This window comes from Amblyomma maculatum, chromosome 8 (assembly GCF_055883805.1).
Source record: "Amblyomma maculatum isolate TAMU_Amacu chromosome 8, ASM5588380v1, whole genome shotgun sequence".
Taxonomy (NCBI): domain Eukaryota; kingdom Metazoa; phylum Arthropoda; class Arachnida; order Ixodida; family Ixodidae; genus Amblyomma; species Amblyomma maculatum.
The window spans coordinates 18,646,295-18,661,601 of NC_139351.1; the positions used below are offsets into that span (position 1 = coordinate 18,646,295).

General features: G+C 45.5%; 1 non-coding gene across 1 annotated transcript; it reads left to right on the forward strand.

Moving 5' to 3' along the window:
* Positions 1–1,115: 1,115 nt before the first annotated feature.
* On the forward strand, positions 1,116–1,414 carry LOC146180655 (signal recognition particle RNA). Its single transcript, XR_014700494.1, has one exon.
* The last annotated feature ends 13,893 nt before the right edge of the window (positions 1,415–15,307 follow it).

Genomic DNA, 15,307 nt, shown 5'->3' on the forward strand with positions numbered 1-15,307 from the left:
CGTTGTCGCGATACGACGCGTTATCATTTTCTTTGTCGCCAAAGATGCGCCGAGACCTGTCTCGAAGATTCCGATCGCTTGCGTATGTTTCCACAATGTTCCAGGTTGTACTAGTAGCAGTTTGCGACGTTACCTAGATTGTTCTGAGCAGCCTTTAAACTGAGCGTTGACAATTGTGACGAGAATTCTTTGTTCGACGATCGACGAGCACGTTTGTTGCTATCGCCGCCGCCGAGTTGCTTTGTTCTTTTACGGGCGCAAGTCAGCCCAATAAAGAGTTAATTTCAGTAACATCAAGCCTGTGTCTTTTTTTGGTGTCAACGGCCTCGCCACCACTACATGACAATATATTTGCAGGCTAGTATCAAGGCTATATAATAACTTGTGAGAACTATTCGATATCGTTTAGAAAAATGATAAAATTGATCGCAATTCATTTTATTTACGTAAAGGCGATAATAAGTTGGAAACACCCATAACCCGATTAACCTCAGAGGCAGAAAAGGATTATTCCCTTAAAATAACTTGGGTGATTTACAATAATGTGAATTCCTTGCAGATTATCGAGCGGTGCTCTATTTCTTGCGTATCAAAATATTGAAACTGTGGGCTCGTCAAGAAAAAACTTCTTTCCACCGAGCATAATTTAGGCTTTGCATACGCACGTTCAGCAATGTGCGCTTGTATAATTTTGAACAAAGAGCAGGCGGTCTAGAGGATCAACTGTCTGAGATGTTAAGTATGGCAGATTCTATAATGTGCTAAGGCCATTCAAAATATCGCGCTCTTTGCATCGGCCTCCCATCTTTCGAACGGGTATCGAAGCTCCGGTTTAGGGCCGAGGTTAGCGCCACCGAGCGAACGAGAGAGGAGGTGAGGTCGCTGCGCTTAGCGCGGCATCTTCTGAGCTCAAAACAAAACCAGGCGCCCTTGCGGAAGTGTGCATTCAAACATGCTGACAGTTTAGCTGTAAACCAGAATCAATCCCAGAAATTTCATGAGAGCATGAAAAGATGCTGCACTCAGTACAGCATCCAGTAAAAAAAGAAGGATTGTAACTATGAGGGAATTAGACTCAGTTGCATGTAAAAACCAGCCGCAATGATCGGGTCTCTGCCGGGGGTAGTGGCGTGCCCCTGTAATCCAGCTGCTTGGAGACTGGCGTTAGAGGACGGGTTGAGGCTGGGAGGCCTGCCCCACGTCTCCCCGTGTTGATCGGGTGTCCGCGCTAAGCTGGGCGCCGATATGGTGGGCCCGGGGGAGCTCGGTGGCGACCAGGTCGACTAAGGAGGAGCGAACCGGCCCAGGGCGGAAACGCAGCGGGCAAAAGCTCCCGCGCTCTGCAGTAGCGGGATTACACCTGTGAATGTGCGGCGGGGGCTAGCCCAGTCAACACACTCGGACCTAGCGCCTTTTTTTTTAATGTAGCCATTTGAATTGCACAAAGGGCTACTGAATATTTTTCCCATCTGTCGGCACTTTGTCACATGCTTTCAAAAAGGCCTTGGCACTACGGCGTTCATGCAAGCTCTACGCGCTTGAATTTCATTTTGATATCCGCAGCCACATTTTTTTTTTGCAGCGTCCACGGGTTCCAGCGTTGCCCTCTGATGATTGGAAAATCATGTTTATGAGAAGGTATGACCACAATTAATGTAGTCTAGCTTTACAGTGGCGCTCACATGTGCGAACGTTTCCCCATGAATTTGCGCAAATTATCTCATAGGATCGGAAACCTCCACAAAAACACAAAATTACTTCAGACTTTGTACTGTGATTTTTGAGGTCTGAAAATTTATAATGACATCTATTTATTCGTTAGGATCGCCTAATTTACGTAACCTAAAGTGAAGTCGTGAGACACAATAGCATGGGAAATGCACGTGGTTTGCCTCTTTGAAAAAAATATTCACGGAGCAATATTATTTACACCTACTTGCGTATATATTTACTTATGACTGTCAGATTTCGGCCGCAATTGTGACGAGTTCATCCATTTTTTAACTTCAGTGCTCTAACCACTGCACTTCCTCCCATCGCCCTCAGCGGCTCCGTTTCGACGGAGGCGCAAAGCAAGGTGTCAGTGTGCTGTGCGATGTAAGTGCACGTTAAAGAACCCCAGGTGGTCGAAATTTCCGGAGTTCTCCACTGCGGCGTCTCTCAAAGCGTGAGCTTCTTTTGGACGTTAAACTCCACAAATCAAACCATCTTCCTATTGATTTGCCGTTGTAAAATCTCAGAGATGCAAGTTGTGGTTCTGTCGGGATTCTGCCTACTGAAATGCAGACTCATCGTCCGCTGAACCAGACACTGGTATTGGCGCAAATTATTTTATGCCAAGCAAATACCTCTATGCTTGATGTGTATGATTCTTTTTTTCCGTTCAAAATTATATCTCCCCAAATGTTGGTACGAATAATATTGATGAATAAAAGATTTTCCTATGACGAGTTCATATTTTTTTTACCTTTTGTGCTAAATGCACTCCGCCATTGAAGGTCGTCCTAATAATTTACCTAAAGTGTAAACTTCGCGATGTACCACTTACTCTACACTCTGGATGGCGCCTATTGAAATCCAGGCCCATCGTCAGCTGATCCACACGCTCACGATTGTCCAAACTCTTTTATATGATGCCAGGAAGGCTGCTCTTTGTGGTATGTTTACTACGGTGCTATAACTGACGAACATATATTTATTTATTTACAATACCTTACTGGCCTCCAGGGAGGTATTGTGCAAGGGGGGTACAAGAAGAAGTATAGATACATATAATAGTGCCTAAAAAAGCAGCGAAATCAACAGGAATGAACAGTGTTAAATACGAAAATATATTAAACAATCATTGCAAATATAACAACCACGCAAACGAAAAAGCCCCATATGAACAAAATAGTTAAACAAGAAAACATACATATAAAGTAACCTGGCAGAGAAACAGATGCAAATCTTTCAGATGGGAAAATAAAAAAAAAGTAACAACGTAGCAACCACATCTGATAAGAATGGGAAATAAAGTGAAAACAAAGTCATGGCTGCCTGATACAGATGAGAACGTCCTAAGTACAGTTGTCGATAAAATGTTTGAATAGATGATCATGGAATATTTCACAATTGCGCTGAGAGGCAATATGGTTAAAAATGTCATTGCACAGGCGTATAACACGTGGCAGGGCCGAAAAGTGAAAGGCATGAGTACTGCCATTAATGCGCGTAAAACTATAGTTAGAGTGGGATGTGGTTGACGAATAAGAGGGTCGTTGCAAGTGCGATAACGGTGAACGAGTGGCATGGATTAATTTGTGAAATAGACATAGAAGGGCAATATCTCGACGAAGTCTTAACGGGGGGAGCGGAGGAGGAAATGAATTTGTATTCCACAGTGCGGCATGTTTGGAGGCGTTATTATTCTTTTTTTTTGCAAATATTTAGCACATATAGCAATTTTCGCTGCCTGCCTTTTACACAGTGAGTTAATGCATTGCGGGAAAAATCTCGCGGCCTTATTGTTTTTTATAAGCGCTATAATAAAATTGACTACAGTAATTGTCACCATAGAAGCCTCGGCTTGTACGAAAAAAAAAAAGTACACTTGAATAAGGGTATTCTGCTTTACCATGCCTTTTATTGTAGGTTCTGAAACAAATATTAGTGCTGCTGACATTTTCGGTATGTGTAACTGCTAATTCGTTGAAAGCATTTTTCTCTACCGCAAAGCGGGGCACGCATGAAAGTAAGCTTTCCAGGAAGCCAGTTTCAGTTTCGTTTTACTGCCGACAGATGCCGCCACAGGCGCACCTACCGCTAAGAATGCGTCGAGAGCGCAAATTTTTAAATCCCTGCAGTATACTTACAAGGAGAACTCAAAATTAAATTTGTAAATTTCACGAGTGGCGACAATGGCCAGGCAGCTGTATTCGATAGCGGCAAGAAATATTTACAGCCTATGTGAATATGCCTTGATGGATGGCGTTTGAGGCTGCCCACAAAGCGCTACAAAGCTACAAAGAGCTTAACACGTGAAAAACAAAAAAATTCGAACAAAATTAAATAAAAATAAAAATGAAGGTAGTTTTTCGTTTTGCTCCACAAACATAAAATTGTGGGAACTGCCATTTCCTAACGTTGCCTGACATGGAGATTTGCACAATTTTTATTTGCTAAGTATATTTTCAGGAGTATACTGTTGCCAAGACACACGTAATTTGCCGTAAAAAAAGAGTGCAATAAAATGACTCTTTATGAGAAACCAGATACGTAGCTTTCAGAAGAAATCCTTTTTGCCGTTAGTGTCAAAGGCGAGATAGAAGCTTCGGACACAATAATTTCATATTAGTTTTTAAGACGAAAAAACGAAAGCCAGTTCCCTAACCTTTTTCGGCAAAATGAAATCTCACGATAATTCCCTGCAAAGGCGAACTCTTATTTTTAGACGATCAGGAAAAATGATGAAAATACAACGCTCACTGGCTAAGTGATCATGTGACTGCTCCGCCAAATTTGAATTATTCTTGATCTAGTGTATCTTGTCATGCCTATTCTACTCGACTGTCTGTAACTGCAAACCTGTATTTCGCTGTGCCACACAACGAAGCCAAAATTATGGAGACCATTAAGGGAAAATGTGGGGCTAAAATCGCAATATCTATAAAAAAGTGTGTTCGTAGTTTGTTTTCTTGGGATTATGCATGTATTAAAGAAAATTGTCAGGAAGTTTGGTTGTCACCTGTGCAGCCGAAATATATATATTTTTTCCAGTGATGGCACTCACTGCTGAAAGAACCTATGAACGCTTATTTCAACACATAGAAACTGAAAATAGTGCATGCCCATGTTAGGATGGTTGTCTTATGTGCTCTTTATTAAAAAAGGACCTGCAATGAAGAGTACAGCAGAGAGATCAAACGCAAAGTAGAAAAAACAATTTGGTGACACGGCCACTACGAATTGGCTGGTAAACGGGAATATAAGCTTGGATTGAATAATACGCTCCACGTAACGTCCGAACGCTCTTAGCGCACCACTTGTAGCCGGGATAATCAAAGTGCTCGGCAAGTAGGAGATAGAAATGAAACCTGGGCGAAAATTCACGCCCAGCAAGCAACAAAGCTAAGCATTTTACTAAAGCAGATGAGGAGATGAGGGCGCAATAAAGGTGTAACGCTGAAACAAAAACAGGCAACTCGAATTAATCGCTACAGAACAGTGCATTGTTCAAAAGGATGGCCCAGCGTATGCATCAGTTCGCTTTAATTGATTACTTTGGCCTTGTATTTAAATAGGAAGTTCTGAAATATCTGAAATAATTTTTCGCATGTCGTACTTTTTGTAAGAGCACAAATGTGGGATAAATCGCCATCTCCAAATGATTTCGCCAAAGGCTGCTTTCAAGGCGGTTTCTGAACTCAATGTCTGTTGGGAACAAAATAAGGTACTTTTCGGATTAATAATTATCCTAAAGAAAACAAGCGTCAAATATGTGACTTGTAAAGGGCAGAGACATTAGTCTGCCAACCAAGATCCGCATAACTCGTGCTATGGTCTTTCCAGTTGTCATGTATGGATGCGAGAGTTGGACTGTGAAAAAGGCTGACCGACGAAGAATTGACGCGTTTGAATTGTGGTGCTGGCCAAGACTCTTGAGAGTTCCTTGGACTGCCAGAAGATCAAATCAGTCGATATTGTCGATCATAAACCCTGACTGCTCATTGGAGGGTCAAATTCTAAAGTTAAAGCTCAGCTACTTTGGTCATCTGATGAGAAGAGAGGAGTCGCTGGAGAAAGATTTGATGTTGGGAAAGGTTGAGGGTCGCCGGAGAAGGGGTAGGCAGCGAACGCGATGGTTAGATGGCATCCTGGAGTCACTGCAGATGAAGTTATGGGATGTTAGGAAGATAGTGAGAGACCGGAAAGCGTGGCGTGACATGGTCCATAGGGTCACGAAGAGTCGGACACGACTGAACGATTGAACTGAACTGAATGAAAAAAAAACTTTCCCTGTTAAAGTGGAAAGATTTTAAATATTTTTCATAAAGAAGCCGTAAATGTCCCAATCTTGCGCAATGAACTGCCTAGAAGTTATCCAAACACAAAGTGAAAGCAAAAAATATTTATCACTTTTGAAATCATGATTTTGTTAATCTGACGCACTTAATTACTCATTATTACTTCTACAACATTTTTTTATATGTTCTAAGGTGATGAAACATAGAATATATTCCAAAGAGAGGAAGATAAGCCATCCCTCAAACTTTTATTGTAATTGGTACAGCTGTTATGAAGTTGACCCCTCATTCTGGCATGCGAAGCACCACTTGACAAGGCTGTGACAATATTGCGTCCTTCGATGCATGTTTCTACCCGCAAACTCATCAGCACAGTATCGCCAGGCGCCACTGATACACGGAAAACACAACAGGACATGCACATCAATCTCCACTTGCTCCCAAATCCTAGAAAAATGCCTGTAGCGGGGCCGGCTGTCAAAACAAAAGTCCTGAGCTTGAATCTCATGTAAATATAAAACGTTCCTTTATGTGAAATCGGCCGAATATATCTTATGATGTAACTTCATAAATTAAGTTACATCATAAGATACAGCCAGCAAACTCTGAATTACCTCATTACGCCTAATCGCCGATTCAATATTACCTGCGTAGTATGACATCCCGCAGCTGTCAATAAATCAAAATGTTTACTTGTTCAACTACGCCTATTCTGCAACACGTAACACTGACACTATATTGGGGAAGAATAAAGTGTGCTAAACTCAAATTCCGACGCAGTTTGAATTAGGAGCCATAGGTACTAGCACACGCCGTAAGTTGGCATCGCAATGTCATCATAGCCTTCCCCAGGATTGAAGGGTCAAAGCTAAAACCTTTGGCTTTGTTTTAGTTGCGTGGTATCCCAGTTAGAGCATTACAGTGTGATTGAAACATAAGACATGCTGCAAAACACTAGAATGCATCTGATATTTTTGCAATCGTTCCCGACTTGTACTGAAATGAAAAAAATCTCTCACAAGTGACTGTTAAAGGAGAGAACAGAATGTCCTAGTAATTTTCTTTGGAGCATTCGTTTATGGTTGTTTTGCAGCTACGCCTGAGACAACCCACCGCTTCCACCATTCTTGACCACGTGGCCCTCGAACTTACATCTAGGCTTCTAGTACTGCAGCGTAGAGCTTAACGATGAAGCGCTTTGGCGTTGGTGATTTGTGCTTCGAGAAAACATAGGCGTTTTTGGTCTAGTGCACCCGTTTACAGGGTCGCCTTTTTGATGTTATAAAAGGCGCACTTTGGCAACATTCGTAAAAAGTTCGTTTGAAAAATAGGTACTGACTTGGAGGTGTATATTCTACACTAAGGGCTAATTTTAACAGCTTGTAAATGGAGCTTTGATACAATAAGGATTCTTGTGCAGAAGAGCACATTCTGCAGCGAACAAGTCATTTTCAGTTCCTTTATGGCTTTTATTTTTGCAGAACAGATGGAATGAAAATGACAACTGCACCGAATTTAATACAAAGCACCTTGGGAACGACGACAAAAAAAGAGACTCGTGCAAGTGTTCTGTCTTATATTTTGATATTTCATTCACCCTATAATGCTCTAGCTGGCATAATACGTAACTGAAATAACGACAAATATTTAAAATGTTCATAAAGAAAATTTTGTGTTTGAAATGTAAAAGGTGGAGTCCCTTAACGTTTTCCTCTGGCACGCCATTCCACTGAAGCATTGTGCAAATAAAGAAGCTGTACTTAAACACATTTCACCTTCGAGCCCATTGATACACTTGTTCGGTACTTTCTGTGTAGTGCAGGCAAAAACATCCTTTTTTATCATAGCACTGTTTTTGCATCTGCTGCGGTTTAAAGGAAAATTCTCTGCATTTGCACAATATTTCTTCTTTAGGAAAATTTAGGCTGCTCAATAGTAACAATTTTTGCACGTAATACATTAGCAGGTGAGCATCAAGGATATATAATAACATGTGAGACCATTCGATATCGCTTAGATAATCGAGAAAATAAATCTCAATTATTTTATTTATGTAAAGGGGATAATACGTTGTAAGCACCCATAACCCGAATAACCTGAGAGGCAGAAAAGGCCAATTCCCCTAAATGAACTCGGGTGATTTACAATAATGTGAATTCCTTGCAGATTATCGAGCGGCGTCCGATTTCTTGCATATCAAAATATTCAAACTGTGGTATCGTCAAGACGAAACTTCTTTCCACCGAGTATGATTTAGGATTTGCATACTACCGTTCAACAATGTTTACTTGCATAATTTTCCACAAAGACAGGCGGTCTAGAGGGTCAACTGTCTTAGATGTTAAGTATGGCAGATAATTCTATAATGTGCTAAGGCCATTCAACATATTGCGCTCTTTGCATCGACCTTCCATTTTTCGAACGGGTATCGAAGCTCCGGTTTAGGACCGACGCCCTTGCGGAAGTGTGTATTCAAATTCATCTTAAAGGAGCGCGAAAACACAAGACTAAAAGGAACAGCAGGCGACACAAGTACTCTCTAACAACTGAATTTTTATTTGTAGAAAGGTGTAGTTATATCGGAACCAACCCAGATAAAATCAAGACGAGACACGTGAAAACCACCGCGGTGCCCTTTTAGACACAGTGCGCGTGAGCAAAGTGAGGATTGAACACTTCAACACAACTAATAAACCTATCAACCTCCCACATGACAAACATTCGCTAACACCTCATCGCTAAATATTCACCGAGAGCGTGAATCTCTTTTTATTCAAGATTAACGGAAGGTGTTGCTACGCACGCGTCAAACTCTTTATTTATCAGAAACGCCTCGACCAGCTCTCTGCATATCCGATCAGGGTGACTGAACAAGATATTGGTCCTGTTCAAATGTGGGTAACAATCTTTACACTCCCGGCAATGAGCGGCAAGGTTGGACGACACAGCTCCTTTTACTTATCTGCGGTGTTCAAACAAGCGCTCATTAATACAACGGCCTGTCTGACCAATGTAAGATTTTCCACATGAAAGCGGGATGGAATATACCACAGCAGTGTCGCAGTCGATGGGCGGTTTCCTGTGCGCTACTGTGCACTTCATCCTCGCCTGGGTGCCTTGGGAATCCAGCTTCCTCCGCACTGCACTACAGATGTTGCCCAGCTTATTTTTAGCTGTGAAAAGTACTTTTAAGTCGTATCTTTCGCCAACCTGTTTCAAACGGTGTGAAATTCAGTGTAAGTACGGAATCCCCACTTTTCTTGCGTTCTCTCTAACTTTATCACACTCTTTTGCAAAATTTAAACCCGTATTCATTAACCTTTCTGATACTTGAGCCAACGTAAAATCCGGAAACCCAGCCTTTTAACTTGCTTCTGGAAGCTGGCTTCAACCCTATGGGAGCACTACTTCACCAAAGAAGACTTGAGACTAGAGGTCGCTTTGCCTGCCTTTACCAACTTTGAATGTCCTGAATTGTAGCTTAGGAGCGGCTTAGCTGTTCTTGGATTATACTCCCAACACACCCCTGTCTCATGGCGTATGACCTTCAAATCAAGAAACCGTATAGAACGAGAGTCCGGTAGCTCAAAAGTGAAACCAGGAGCGGCTGGCCCCTCTCTTTGAAAATCTTAATTACATCAGTGACACTTCTGGAGGATCCTTGATTCAAAAACACCAAAAAGTCACCTACATAACGAAACACTTTCACAGCTCTGCCATTAGCAGGTGTGGTGTCTCAGTGGAGAGTTTTCTTGAACTTTTATCCTTTTACCTGCGTTCCACCTTTGTTGGATGGGGTGAAAAGGGTTTTCGTCCAACAGTCCGGTGTTTTTATTGGATCTCGGGTAGCCCCTGCGCTAAGTGACATTTTTCTCAGCAGGATGGACATGACTTTGCAAGAGGATCTGAATGGCATAGCTGTGAAAGGGCTCTTGAATGCTGACCCAGAAGACGTGGGGTCGATCACGGAAGCGACGGCAGCTCTTCCATGAAAATGAAGCTGAAGTCACCTGTGTAGCGCACGTTGTCAGCGCAAGCTAAAGAAGCCCAGGTAGTTGTGAAATATTTCGTCATTTGGTGTGCACGATAATGTACTTGCAGGATTTAAAAAGATGTGTGTTTGACAAGGAGGAGCAACAGTTTGATAGGAGCTGGATTTTCCAGGGAGAAAAAAACGGTACTAAAGCGGCTGTGCTTATAAAAAAATAGCGCTACAAAACTTGACTCTATTAGCTTGAGAACTCAGATGAGCATACAGTGATAATTTTTAATTGTGACTGGCACAAACGGTGCAAACGACAGCACATTCTTATTGGTGAGATTCGAGACGGCTGTCAGGAGGGAAAAGAGCGCATTGAAAGAAGACTTATATTCGAGTCTTAAGCAAGAGTAATGTTTGCAACTCTTCACAAACGTTTTCTCGTCAGTAGGGCCCTGAAATGACACCGAAACGGCAGCGCGGCTGAGTGCTCAGCACTAACACAGTTAAAGTGAACGTCAAACTAAATCCCATAAATAACCTGTCAATGCTATCTCTACAATGATACAAATAAACTTGCTCCGACAGAAACCTGTGGCGAAAATGCCTGTGCCAATATGCTCTGGCACCCAAAGGCTAGCTGAACCTGGCAAGCAGGCAGGCGCAGCCACGGCGATACTGCGGGCCCTAGGGCCGAAGGAAGCAGCCGCGCGGCGGCGTCACATTACTAAACATGACAACTGCTTCAAGAGCACAAAGCTCGTGGGGTAAGTGCGTCCATTTACTGTGACTCTTGCGGTACTTTGCCCTAACGGCATACTAAGATTGCTACAATCGGTGTGGATTAGCGGGCCGTCCAAAGTAGTCATCACCTTCTGGCAAACGCTCCACTGACGAGACAATAGTCAGCTCCGGTATTCACTAAGACGGTATTCGTACGACAGTCGACAGGAAGGTCGAGGTCACTTGTTCCCGTCCTCGCATTGCAGGTCGGCTTCGGTGTTCAATATCTGCTTCGTCTTGTGATAAGGTCGCGGCTGGGGCAAACAGTCGTGACTTCACTGGATGACGGTGTTGGTTTAACGTGTGGTCGCGTGGTCGTCGATGTTCTTGTCGTGCGTAGCAGCGGTTCGTGTTGAAGCATCGTCCCTCGTCGTCGGCGGTGGAGGATCTCCACTAGTTTGCCGCGTAGAAACCCCACCTCCAAGGGTTGCAGACTTACGTATTCCCTATGGGGGCTAGGGGATCCTCGTCGCTTGTAGTTGCGGCACGGTGACGCAAATTGTGAGCGGTACAACGATGGAAAGCGAGGTAGGTGGCTTGAGGACGCGTACTCTGTCCTGCGCAGGTAGTCTTCGTTTTTTGTTGTCGTTCGCCAGGACGGCGTCGAGGGGCGGGATAATGAAGCCGTGAGGGCTGATCTGCACGGACAGTGGCGGAGGATGCGTGGAGCCTCACCACAATGAAAAAAGGGTGGTCGGTTGTTAGATGTCTTCCAGGCGTCGCATCTCCTGCGATGTTGAGGCTGTTGGTAGGCTTGGTGGGTGGGGCCCACGGCGCGGCTTTCAGGAAGAGGATGGTAGCTGCGAGGGCTTGGAAGGTCACGTCTGGCCTCAAGACGACGTAGTGCCGCCGCGTAATTCATGCCTGTTGCTTGTTGCGTTTGAGCTGCTGGAGCTGTCACCTGAGGAACGCCCAGTGCTTATTGGACTTCCTCACCGATGACATCCGTGAGCGACGCAACCTGCGGCTGTGCTTGTGATGGTAGGAGTCGGCGCAGTTCTTCACGAACGACTTGACAAATGATCACAAGGAGGTTATCTCCGCTTGTTGGTTTGGTGTCATAGTGGTTTGCAGACAATGTTTTAAGAGGTCGGATGTAGAGTCACGTCCTTGCCAGTAAGGTCTTCTCGATATTCGCTGCTCCTTGGTAGAATTCGGCAACAGTCTTTGGCGACTGGCGAAGGAAACCTGCAAATAGCTGATCTTTCAAACTGCGCATCAATGGTTCACTGTCGTCTGCTCGGTCGTGCCAGGGTCTGCGCGGCCGAAGATACGCTTCATGACCCTAACGTATGCCACTACAGGCTCATTTGAGCGCTGAATACTTGAATGTAAGAAGGGCTGACCTCTTTGTTTTCGGAGGGACCTTGCAAGGACATCAAAAACTCCACTTTGAATGCCTCACAAACCTCCAACAAAGTCTCATGATTTTCGAACCAAACTCAGGCAAGTCTTTGAAGAGCAAAGTAAAGTTGCCTGATTTTCTCAAGGTAGTTAAAGCCATTGAACTTTCTCGCCCGATCGAAAAGGGCCATCCAGTCTTTCTTCAGTGGGCAGTTCTTAGAAGATGGGGACTCCCGGGGCTGCACGAAGGCAACCGGTGCTGTTGACTGGGCCATTGCTGGTGTTAAAGCCTTCTTCCGGGGGTGGAAAGTGTTAGAGGTCCGGCAGCAGGCCGTATTCGGGTTGGAGCCCTTAAACTGGGCAGCTGATTCGCTCGCCTGGTGGCTGGTCCTCCAAGGCAGCAGGAACAGTGGTGTGGTCGCTTGAATGGGTAGCCCAGAACACGAAGGTAGTACCTCCAGCTGATGTCACGCAGTGGTGCCAAGCTTGATGACACAAATGAAGAGTCTGGTAGGGCATAGAAGAAACTCTTTAGCGGGCTGACCTGCGCGCGCAAAAGTACTAGCCAAGTTGGCGGCAGCGATAGCAACAAACGTGCTCTCTGGTCGTCGAATGGAGAATGCCGGTCGCACCTGTCAGCTCTCAATTTAAAGCCGGCTAAGAAAATACATCTGCAAACGGGGGCTAGCACAACCCGGAACATTGTAGAAACACGCGAGTGGCCGGAATCTTCGAGATGCATCTCGGCGAATCTTGCGCGATAAAGAACTGGTAAAGCTGTGTCTCGTGACAACGAGCATGAACGAAAAATGAATACAGAATTGGTACGCGTTTCAAATTCTGAGTTATTAATAAGTTCGCATGCCGGCGGCTGCTAAGAAAAAACACATACAGCTTGCAATGTTTTCTGGGAATATCTATATTATTTCTCAATGCGCTGAAGTTGTGAATTTGCAGAGATTAAAAAATGAAACATGGCCTAGCTCTGCTATGCCTGGATACACGTAGCGAAAAGCAGTGACTAACTCGGGATCAGAAAATTATATTTTCCCAAGTTTGCTGCGTCGTTCGCCAGCAGCTAAACTCTCCTTGGCTCTTCTGTGGGCCTCTTCCTCAACTTCCAGAATACACATGTTCGGCACTTAATGAGGCGACAACTTTGGAGGAGGTGCGTTTCCAATTAGGCGCCATGAGCCAGTCGACCGCTTCCGGCCCTGACGAGCTACTAACCGCTTTTTATTAGACTTTGTTTGAAATTCTCGGTGCTTCTTTACCTAGGATTGTAAACTGTTTCCTCGCGAACTGAGCCAGGCCACCCTCGCCCAATGTCGGCCATACGGTTCTAGTTCCGAAGGAGGGCATGACACCGTCGAGTCCCACATCATGGCCACCGATTACCCTCCTTAACACCAACTATTAACTCATAGCCGCATTGCTCGTCCGTACGGTACGAATCTACCTGCAGAATTCAGTTAGCCCATACCAGTCCTGCGGCGTGCCTTGACGGTCGGCGCTCGCTTCGCTGACTCTGACGAGAGACGTCTTCAAATACGCCTACGCCAAACGGACCACTGGAGCTTTCGTTTCCTTGCACCAGGCGAAGGCCTTCGACTGCGTAGAACATGGTTACTTGTTCGCCGTACTCCCCTCATTTGGTTTTCCTGACGAATTCGTACAGCTCCTACGCGCCCTTTGCACAGACCTTAGCAGTGAACTAGTACTGAATGGCCAAACTGCCGGCAGCGTTCCGAATACGCGGGCAGTGCGTCAGGGGTGCCCGCTCTACCCGGTACTCTTCATACTTTCGCTCGACCCGCTGCTGCGTAGGGTCACCGCGGAGAGGCATATTCGAGGTTTCCCATCAGTAGGACAGGAGACAGTGTTATCTACACATGCGGAAGACATATCACTCTCCTGCGTGAAAATGACATTTTTATTGTTTTTTTAACATATTTTCTAACTTTGTCTGGAGTGCCGCTCAACACGAAGAAAAGTAAAGCACTCTGCATTGGTCAGTTCAGGGGCCGTTTAGCCGCCGACGTACCATTTGTGGACGCAGTGCCTGTACTTGGCTTGCTGCTACGTCCCAGGTACGGGGACTGAAACGTTCTTTCGCGAGCAATGCATGCCCTTTCTGACGCAGCGCGTTTCAACCTTACGGCCAATGCTAAAGTCAGTGTCGTAAAGCCACGAGCGTGCGCTCTCACACTTTATGTGGCGCGTATCGCGACAATCCCGCGCCGTGTGACGCACAGACTCGCGTCCCTGATAGTGGCTTTTGTTTGGGATGGCAGGACAGCGCTTGTCGCCCGTCACATCCTACACCTGAGGGCTTGGCCTGTCGTGCATCCCAACAGTGGCTCGAGTAGTCGTGTTAAGGCTGGTGGAGAGGCTATTGGATGAGGAGCCTTATACTGGTCGCTTACTCATCCTGTACTGGATGATCACGGCGCGTCGTGTGCTTACAACCGAATTCTACCTCGATCCACAGGCGGACAGACCTCTGCATTTTTACCGCGAGGTTGCCGAGACAAAGTCTGCTCTTGGTGCAGACCTGTTAGATGTTAATGTAGGCGACCTACCAGCCATACGCATCAGCGAACTAGTTGCCGTTCGCAGACTTTCAGCTGATGGGCAACGAGAGACCGCTGTCCCCAAATGGCGAGTGTGGGCAGCTTGTCGGTTGCCAAATGAAGTGCGAGAATTTGACTGGCTTTTCGCTGGGGTGTCCTTCCCACGAGACAGCGCCTTGCCAGGTGGGGTATTGTACCCAATGACCAGGTTGCCAACTGCGGTCTTCCCGAGAGCCTCTCGCATGTTATTGTCGAATGTGTAGTTGCGAGAACAATGTGGCGGCTGGCATACAGCATGTTTAACGTCCGCATGAACCCCGGCGTCAGGCGCCGGCGCAAGCCGTTTGAACACCTTGGGATCACTGTGGTTGTGTTTGTGTTACGGCGTCGCAGGTGCCTCGGCGATGCGCGCCGCACTCCCGCCCGCGCAATGTACCCAGCCTTGCAGACGCTGCGCCTCGTCCTCTGGAAGTGTCTCCCTGGGCAGTTAGAAACGGACGGCGAGACAGGGTTTCTGAGGCGCTGGCATCCGCGCTTCTATGTTGTACAGGGGAGCAGACTTGAGATGCCTGTTGTCCTTTATTAGAACCCCCCCCCCCACCCTTCTATTGCACTCCCCTCTC